The following is a 10,521-nucleotide window of genomic DNA, read 5'->3' on the forward strand; positions in this document are numbered from 1 at the left end:
TTGCACTGAGATAAGTTTCAATTAATTGTCCTTGTTGTGACGAAGATGATCAAGTGGCTGCTTTCTGTGACTAGTGAAGGAACAGGAGGCAGAAGCCGAAAATTTTTATTGGTCTAGAAACAGGGTTGCTGAGCAGTCGGATCCTAGACCCCTATAAATGACTCCACTCTTAGAATTCATTCGGGGTCTCTGTAACCATTATACTAGCGTGGAACTTCGCACGCACAATTTACCACCGCCAAGAAACTATTATGATCACGCCGTATTAAGTGCCAGTGGCCCGGTGCCTTCGGTTGCCTCTGCTGGGCCGAAGGGTCTATTCGATCCCCTATCATAGCGGCACCACTGATCCTGATGTTGAAGATTGAATCGTGTTGTCCGGGCGCGTGAGTACTCACAACAGAAGGAACGACGTCCTGAAATTCAAAAACGTTACTTTGTATTTAACTCAAGTTGCCAAGCTGTGGCACAGAAACCGCGAAGCAGACCTACCCAACAGGACCGCTTTCATAACACCCTTTACGGACGTCTTTAGACGTCCAATAATCGATAGGTTTCGCGCCTAGCGCCACTTACCCGAACGAGCGCATCACAAGTGATAATTCACTAGTTATATAGAGAAAGTAGTTGGCCTTTGTCACCGAATCAGTGGGCCTATACCTGATAACGACACAATCAGCCATATCCTGCAGGGAATAAAGGAGAGCGCATTCCAGGTGCTTTTGGCTAACGCTCTTCACATTGTCAGCGATGTGAGCGCTCTCTGTGAAAGCTTCGTCGAGCTACAGCGAACCCGCATGCTTTCTAGCCACCCAGAGGAGCCCCTTTCAAGTTTGCAAACTGGCATTTATTCTACGTTACTCTACCAGATTCAAGAATTTTGGCGTGAGAATTCCAGACAGCATTCAATGATTCCCTGCTTTCACGAGTCGTCATCTAGGCTGGCTCTTGCAATACGCCATCGCATCCAGGATCAAGTTGCCGAAGATGTTACCCGCGTTTCTAGCCAAGACAAAACATCGTGGTTTCACCAAACACGTGTGTCGGAACTGCCTACCTGCCAAGACGCAGTTTTCCTTTCTGTTTCACCACTCTACCTACACCGGCCATACCGCCTGACCTGGCATCATCTCAGCCATCACCTGCGGCGTACTCCTGGCAACCGCCCTATGTGCTACGCCTGCGGCATCCCTGGCCATATCGCTCGCCAGTGTCGATGCCTTATTTCTCTGCCTTGTGGTCCACCGCGAGCAGCCACCTAGGCTCATCGGCATGCACTTCTGCTTATTACCAGACATTTCACTCGCTGCCACCTGCATTCGCCTCTGATCACTCGCCTACAGCTGACGTCGATCTCCTCCTCCCCGTTGACGCTCGCCTTCAGCAATCCGCTGCCGAGTTAGCCCTGCACCGACGGATAGCAGTTCGCCACAGGCCCTGAGGCAATAGCTGCGTTTCCGTCGACATTTGAAAGTCCTCCTCCATCGCCTCCCAATGTGTCGAAAAAAGTTGCGACAGAAGTCCTTCTTTATGCCGGGGCCACGCTATTTCCGTTGATGTCACCAGTCTTTACCGTTCATTGCGTAGAGTGACAACTCCCCTGTCTAGTGCTTCTTTACGTAGTGCGACAGCGCACTGAGTAAGACCATTAGCCATGCGCACAGCTCATTTTCACTCCTTCCCTCCTGATCACGTTTTCTTTCGCCCAATTCTTCATATGTCCCAAACAGTTGCGCCGATGGGACAGTGATTCGTCCCGCCATCTTACAACAGTAAGTACGCCTGGCGCGGCAAAACGTAAGCCTTTAGCCCAAGCGTGTCAGCTCAGATGAGCTAGGCACCAGCCCTGTAGAAATCTTCTACCCACTGATACGGTGTTTACCCGGTGGCCCTGGAGATCGAACTTGGTACTTCGCTAATGCGAGGCGGATGCTCTTCCACAAGGCCACCCCTTCGTTTAATGAGCAGCACCGGAAATCACACCAGCAGCGATGCGTATAGTAGTGCGAGTGGACAAAGTTCTGCCCTTAGTTCCATGCCTCTTTTTCCCTAGTGCTTCCCATTGATATATTTTTCCATTGTGATTTCTTCACTCTAGTTATTCTAGTTAAATGTTATACGTTAAGTTCATTATATACGTGACGTTCAATATATACGTGTTATACGTGACGTTCAAGGCTGAATCCAATTACTCTGTCACGGAAAAAGAGTGCTTAGCGATTATTTGGGCTCTTACTAAATTCCGCCCTTACCTCTATGGCCACCATTTTGACGTAGCGACGGACCACCATGCGTTTTGCTGGCTTTCCTCACTGAAAGACCCGTCCGGCAGACTGGCAAGATGGGCTCTTCGCCTTCAGGAATATGATGTCCGCGTTGTTTGCCGCTCCGGCCGCAAGCATCAAGACGCCGATGCGCTTTCCCGCTGCCCCCTTACAGTTGAGGTCGCGAGCCTCTTCTTTTCCGACGTTTCCCCGCCATCGCTTCACATCAATGACATGCCGTCAGCGCAGCGGCAAGATCCTTGGATAAATTCTCTCTTAGATTTTATCTCCAATCCTACAGCTGCTTCTCCATCGCGTGCTTTCCGCCGCCATGCTTCCCACTTCGCCATTCGTGATAACCTCCTCTACCGCCGCAACTACTGCGCAGATGGTCGCATGTGGTTGCTAGTTATTCCCCGGCAGCTACGTTCGCAAATTTGTGACTATTTTCACGCTGACCCACAATCCGGTCACGCGGTTGTCTTCAAGACATACACTTGTCTCCGCCTGCGTTACTACTGGCGGGGCATGTACCCCTTCGTACTCAAGTACGTTCGCTCATGCCTCACCTGTCAAAGTCGCAAGCCATCTCCTCAATGTTCCGCTGGAGAGTTGCTACCGTTGCCCAACCCACCACGCCCTTTCGACCGCGTCGGCATTGATTTGTATGGGCCGCTTCCATACACTGCAGCCGGCAACCGCTGGGCTATTGTAGCCGTTGATCATCTGACGAGGTATGCAGAAACCGCCGCACTTCCATCTGCCACAGCGTCTGAAGTAGCTTCCTTCATTTTACAGCGATTTGTTCTTCGGCACGGCGCACCTCGAGAGCTGCTGAGCGACAGAGGCCGCGTTTTCTTGAGTGACGTTGTGAAAGCCTTGCTCACCAAGTGCAACATTATTCATAGAACAACCTCCGCCTATCATCCCCAGACTAATGGCCTCACTGAGCGTTTCAATCGTACCCTTGGCGACATGCTCTCTATGTACGTCTCCTCTAACCACTCAAATTGGGACCTCGTCCTTCCGTATGACACGTACGCTTACAATACCGCAACGCAGTCTGCTACTGTCTTCTCACCATTTTTCTCCTCTACTGCCGTCACCCCTCTGCTACAATCGACACCATACTCCCGTATCAGCCAGACATATCAGAGTATACTCCTGCGTCTCAAGCAGCCCAGCATTCGGAAGACTGTGGACAAATTGCCCACGCATTCACGGTTAACACCCAATACCGCCATAAATCCAACCATGACAACCAACACTCGACACCGGATATCTCGTCTGGCGCTTTTGTGTGGCTGTGGATACCTTCCAATGCTCCTGGACTGTCTTCAAAATGTCTTGCTAAATACCATGGCCCGTATCGAGTTCTGGAGCGCACCTCTCCGGTTAATTATGTGATGGAACCTCTTACGCCGTCTCATGATCTACGCCGGCGCGGACGCGAGATTGTTCACGTCCAGCGCCTTAAACCCTATTACGACCCTGCCGTCTTGCTCATGCCGTAAGTCGCCAGGATGTCTCCTCTTCGTCCCGCGGGTAATTGTGAACAGGAAGAAGTACACGAGGAACATTCTAGGCAGTGGCATCGTGATTGCTGCGCCTGTTGGACCTGACGGTGTTCGCTGTTGCTGTGCTCGCCGCTGATCTGCTCAGCCCTGCTGATCGAGTCCTGCTGATCTGATCAATAAACCCCCATCTTACAACCTTTTTTTTTGCATTCACTAACGCTAGAATAAGGTCTGCTCAGATGTGTTTTCACCCTCCTGGTACTCTCTAGTCGTTTTATATTTGGGTTGAAATGTGTTTGTAATATTGCAGTGAGTTTTTCGTACTGCTAGCGGTTTGTTATTTTTCCGTGAATCATGCATGGGAGGGTCCAAACTTATAGGCCACATTTTATACGTTCCTCGTGTTTTTATGTGTGCTTCCTCTTAATAATGCCTTTTTGTCGTGTGAACTTTATTGCATGGTTCAAAGTTTCTCACATTTCCATCCAAATCGACCATCTGGAAAGAAGTATTTGAAATATTTCTTCATTTTTAAAACTATATCCTAGTCATTTGATGTCAACAGCTCCTTTTTTTCTTTGTGAAATCTTTAGAGCTCAAAGTTTACCACTTTTTTCTCTAGAATGCTAAGGCTTGTGACAAAAAAAAATGCAGACATATTTTGCATGTGTTCTCTTAGTCAGTTTGTTGTAGTCAATGTATACATGTACGTGAGCTTCCAGATGTCTTCATTTTCTCATAATAATACTTAGTTTAATGTCTAGGAAATGTTTCATTAAATCATTGAAATGAGAAGCATTATTAACGATGCTTTATGTTCGCTTCAGTCTAGCTTCTTCTAATCTATTCATGTTGCGTTTCAGGTATTATTTCTTCCAGTTCAATGTGTGCGCGTTTATATTTTATGATGTTTTTTTTAAAGATTTGGGACACCATTTTTAGAGGCTATAAAATATATAAAAGGTAAGGACCTATCTCCAAGTTACGATGCAGTGAACTTATTTACCCAGATTTTAATTGAGCTCCATAGAGTCTGTAAATGCGCGTTCCCCCGATCAAGACCCATCGCTAGCCCCTTAATTAGTTGTGTCGTAATCTCAAATACGAAGGGACGAGCGACCTCGACCAGCCGCTGCATGTGCGGTGCTGATGGCACACGCCATATAGCTTGTATACCGACATCGGCGCCCGAGCGAAGCCTTCTCGCCGATGAGACTACGACATGACAAGCTTTTCTTTGTGCTTTCCTTGAAATACAAATAAGTAAGAAGAGACTACATTGCATACATTGACGCTTCGACCTCAACGTAAGAGAGAAAAACAAAATATGCAGCATTTCGGCATGCTCAGCTATGTCAGTTGATTAAGCATTTATTGCGAAGCTTTTCAACTATACCTAAATTGAGCAAGCAAATATAAATAACGGCGAATAAAACATTGTTCTTTCGCCTTCTTTGTTTTTTTTTATTAGGAAGGAAAATGTGTTGATCTTAAGGATTAGCACAAATTTTCAAGTTTTTTCTCTTTCAAGGGCGCCATACTCTATGAATTTTCTTGCTTTCCTTGACTGGAGAAAAAATGAAAAGTTTTTCTTTTAAGGTTTCCTGTTTTATCTCCGAGCCCTCCCATCTCTAGATGTAGCCGACGAGACACGAGGACGCCGCCGGTAGGAGCCATGCCAGAGATGCCTCCGCAGGAACCAATAGATTTGAAAGGACGACGATGTTCGCCTCTTGCCGTAGCGCCAGCTCGGCATCAGCGTATCCCGGTGCGTGCCTCCCAAGCCGAAACGCAGTCCTGTTCTCTTCACTCGCTAGAGGCATCAGCAGTATCACTCTGTCGCTGCTATCTCTTCGCCGCGCAACGTTTCTATGAGCCCACGCACTACCTCCTACGACCTCCGGATAACTTAACTGCTCTCTTCGCTCCTCCTCCAATGCACCCATGTGAGGTGGCAATCAGATCGCCGGATCGGTGGCCACGGATCTCGATATGGGCCCCGCCCAAGCCGAAACGCATAGCCGCCGCCATTCGCCACTGTAAACGGCCTGCCTAAAAGTTATCTAATTGTACATACATATGTGGCACGTAATATTATTTACCTCAATCTATTGAAAAGCTGAAACAGCTTTTCAGCTGTGCTCAAATTTTGCATTAACAAGTAACGTAATCATCGGCACTTTTTTTTTATTCAACCTATTCATATTATTTGGTCTTTTTTCTTGTTTTGGAACTTATTACTCTGGTTAAAGGTAGGTGTATCATCCCCGTGCGGGATGACAAGAATGGGTAGGCAGGTTGTCAGGAGAACAATGAACATCGTGTTTTATTCATCTCTGATATTTATACCAGGAGGGGAAAAGGGGTTAGAGTTATAAGAGGCAAGGGCAAAACACGTGGCTACGTAGCACACAAGATAGCTGGCGTGCATCGATCTAATTTGATACATCCTCCTCGACAGCTGTTCACCATCAAGCTCCATAACGCTAGCTTGTCTGCTGGAAAGGCTGGTCGTAATCCAAACGTTCTGGTGGTCGCGTTTATCGTGTTGTCCTTCGTGTGGGCTGGACCGATGACTGAGCGGTCGTCGAGGTAGCCACAGTTACCACAGTGGAGGTTGGCCCCATCCCTTTCGGCTGAAGCAATGGCTGTTGCGCTGCCGTCGGTCGAAACGCTGTAGCGGTTGACTCCGCCGCTTGTGGCGAGGCACTATACCCGTCCGTATCTTCATCGTCTGATGAGTTTTAGATCAACTTGTTCTTTCGTAGCCAAATGGTGCCGATGATTGCGGCTAAGAAGGTATCGTGCTCTGTGCGCACGTGAAAGGCCCGTGGCCCGGCCGAACCAACTACTTCGGCTTTCCGCGACCAAGTCTTTCCATTCAGACGAACCACATCATTTTGGCTGATGGGAGGTAGAGCCTGCTCGTTCTGGGCCACCTGTCGGTGCTTCTTGACCGCAGGGGGTTGAAGTCCGGCACTGGTGTGTGCAGCCGCCTTCCCTGCAGCAGCTCGCCTAGAGAACGGCCATCTTCCATAAGGCTTGCCCGTATTTCAGTATACCCAGTCAAAATCTCTTGCAACTTGCGTTTTCTTTAAGATGAGCTTCACGATTTGTACTCCGTTTTTCGCGAGCCAGTTATATGGCGGGTATATCGGACTTGATGTCACATGTTTGAAGTCGTAAAGCTGCGCAGAACAGGCTAACTCGTGACTGCTAAACTGAGGCCGTTATCTGAGCAGACCTCGGCTGGGATACCGTACCTTGAAAATATCACACCCAACCTATCGATGACCTAAATGGATGTTGTGTCGGGAAGCCGTTCTGCGTCGGGGAAATTGTACATTGATTCATACGCGCACACAATGTCTCCCGGAGTATTCGAAGATATCGACACCCACTCGGTGGCAAACATAAACAATGTGTAATAGATCAAGCCTTCACGAATAATCCAAGAACCACTAACTAGGACAGACCAGCGGCTTAGCAAGGTACTTATTTACAGGTGCATATCAGCCTCGCCAGCGGATAATAAATTGCCATGCTCTAGCTTGCATTACCCACCAAATGTTAACTTTCCGTAGGATTGAACCACACTGTGCAGCGAGTGAAGCGCGCTAACGCCATCTCGGCGCGTGTCACCAATGCTAGCACACGATGGGCTGCTCAGTAAATAAAGTGCTTCCGAGTTCTTGCAGACGACACGAAACGCCATAGGTCGCTGTGCGTCTGCGGCACTTCGCTTCGATGCGCGGCGGATGCTCTGACGCCTCGCGGATAGCGGTCACGCTGAGCAGTGTTCGAACATATTTTGGACGGCCCTGTACATCATCTATGAACATCAGCTAGGGCCTGGAAGGCCATCAAAAACTTCTTTGAGGGCCTTCTGAACCACCTTCCTAACTAATGACATGCCTAAATAAAGTCGCGACAAGGGTAACGGTCGAAGGGAGTGAAAAATGTGCATATCTGGGAAAATGGTTCGCCTCGTGGTATTTATTAAAATCAAGATGCGAGAAGAACTTTGCGCCTGCCAAGTCTGCTTCAATGTCCCATCGGCGAGGCATTTGGTGATATTCCCTCTTCAAGTTTTCATTTATGCGTCTCGAGTCCACTTTGGGTCACACTTGGGTCCTCTCGGGTCGTTCCTCCTGGCTGTAACAGCATTCAGTTCCTGTTTCTTGCATAAATTACCCAAGAGTTCGTTTTCACGAGCTGAGGTCTACGGCGCATTGCATAAGGACGCCATCTTTCCTAAGGTCAGATTTTATCCCTGAGCATCTTGTCTCGAAGTTTCGGAGAATTGGTTCCTAACACCACTTGGTCGCGAATCATGAGGTTCCGAACACCACTTTGTAGCAAACCATGTCGTCTACCATGCCCGCCAAGTTGCTGTGCTGCATGTGTCTATCTAGGGCCCACAAGAACTCCTCGAACGATTCCCCGTCCCCCGGACGCTGTGAAGGGAAGACATACCTTTCATGAATTTCATTTTGTTGCTCTACGCAGTAGTCTTCACAGTTTGCTATCAAGGTGGCGTAGTCTTCTTTGTTTTCTTCCTCTGCGAAACCGACGTTGAACACTTCCAAGGCTTCCTCTCCTGCCACGCCGAGAATAGGGCCATTTTTGTCGCCTCCGATCTTGGCTTGTCGGTGCACGCTGTGGCTTGAAGAAAACATTCTTTAGCGGAAACGGCTTCCCGTTTCTTCTTCCATCAGCTGTCAAAAGTAATGGATCAGGCGGCCTTAGGTGCTCCACGGTGCCTGTCCTCAGTTTCGGCTGGCCCTGGAACTATCGTTTCCTATCTGGTTGACTGCATCCCACTTCAGAAATCATTTATTATTCCTATGCGGGACGACATGGGTATTCAGGGCGTCAGGAGAACAATGAAGATTGTCTTTTATTCAGCGCTCATAATTACAGCTTAAGGTGGAAAGGGGTTAGTGTCAAGGACAAAACACGTGGCGACGTAGCACACACAAATATGTGGCGTGCCTCGATCTGATATGATACAGCAGGCTGAGAAGACATTTAGCGTCAATTAGAATATTTCCCATCTGTTTTCCCGTGTGCCGTAAAATTGGCCAAGAGGCCATTTCGAATTTGATGCCAGTTGCTGATTAGTCTCCAGGTCGATGACATCACAGTCCTGCTTGATCAATCTCGAAATTTTGCGAAATAAACAGTCGCCCCACAACGCCGGCTTCTCGGCTTATGCAACGTGTAAAGCTTTCAGGAATAATTTACAGAACATATGTGACAACATTCATGTCAACACCATAAAGGTGGACGAGCAAGTACGATTTAGTGCAGTAAGAAGAAAAGCTATGTAACGGTTTGAGAGTGACTATGCAAATACGAGACCAAGCCTTGAAATGGTATATACAGCCGGAGTTGTCACATTGAGTGGTTTTCCGTGAAGGCAGAAATATAGAACAAGACGCGCAAAGTGATGAGATATTATCAGTGTTATTCACTCGCAATGATGTCGACAAAAATTCTGTCCTTTTAGACACCTTGCCCTGCAGGGTTTCCCACACTTCTTCCGGCCTTGGCATATTCGCCGAGACGAGTTTCTCGTCGCCGACGGAGCTGATCTAACAGAGAAAGAACAGAGAGAGACAAGCCACAACATCATGCACAGTTATCGTACATAACAAAAAAATTGGAATATGCAAATTAGAATGGCGAAAGGGAATTATAGGGGGAGAAATTAAAACAAAAACTGAGGCAATAAAGTTGACCCTAATTTTCGACCTTTACTGACCTCATAACTGCGGAAGCGCCGTCGCCCCGGCGAGAACTCATGAAGACTGGCGAAAATATCTTTCGCACCACGCCCCCGGTCTCCTGAAGAGTAAAATAAAAAAAAACAGAGAGGAAAAATTCAGTTTTTTAGTGATGCGCTCTTGCAGTTAAGGATACCACAACATCGATCCTCTTTCAGAACAAACGGGAATTTGAAACAAATTTAGCAAAGTAGGAATAATAATTGCGACTTCAGTGCGATAATTTTAGCAAAATATAAATTATGCTAAGGCTATCAGCATCCTATCATTACCGCAGAGAAATCGATTCGAATAAGTACGTTCGCTGGGGGAAGCACTGCGATAGAGCACGACTTCTAGGATACAACTATTAGTGCGCGACGACTGACGTTGTTTTAATATTAAGAAAATATTCCAGTATATTTACCCCTAATAGCTGATGCCAGGGGACTTGTGCGGTTGCAAAGAAGGGTGCACTATTTCTAATGGTGACATGTGATCACAGAATGCTGACAGATATTCGTGCAAATATCGACTACTTTAAAAAAATCAAATTTACAAAAGTATGAACCGTCAGCTATTTAAATGGGTTCTAGTATGAAATAGTACTTTGATGGAAGCACATATTGATTGAACAGCATTTGGTATGACTGTTTTGAGTTTTGAGAAAACTGCTGAAGTAGGTCAAGTCATTTCCAAAATGGAAATGCGAATGAGCTTGCCATTTCAGGAGTAAGCAGGGAGGATACGGGGGCGACAGCCATCGAAACTGACGTTGCTTGAACTGTTTCTGGCAAATCACAGCCGTCCAGTGGCGTGGGCAACCAGGAAGACGGGTCACCACCACATTCACCTTCCTCCTTGATGCTGACCAGCCTCTTCCATTCTGCGCATTCGCAACAGTTGCCCCCTTTCGCCACAGGTTAGAGGCATCACTTGATTGGGGTGACTTGATTATGAACTGTGGTGAAC

This window comes from Amblyomma maculatum, chromosome 7 (genome assembly GCF_055883805.1).
Source record: "Amblyomma maculatum isolate TAMU_Amacu chromosome 7, ASM5588380v1, whole genome shotgun sequence".
In the NCBI taxonomy this organism is placed as follows: Eukaryota; Metazoa; Arthropoda; class Arachnida; order Ixodida; family Ixodidae; genus Amblyomma; species Amblyomma maculatum.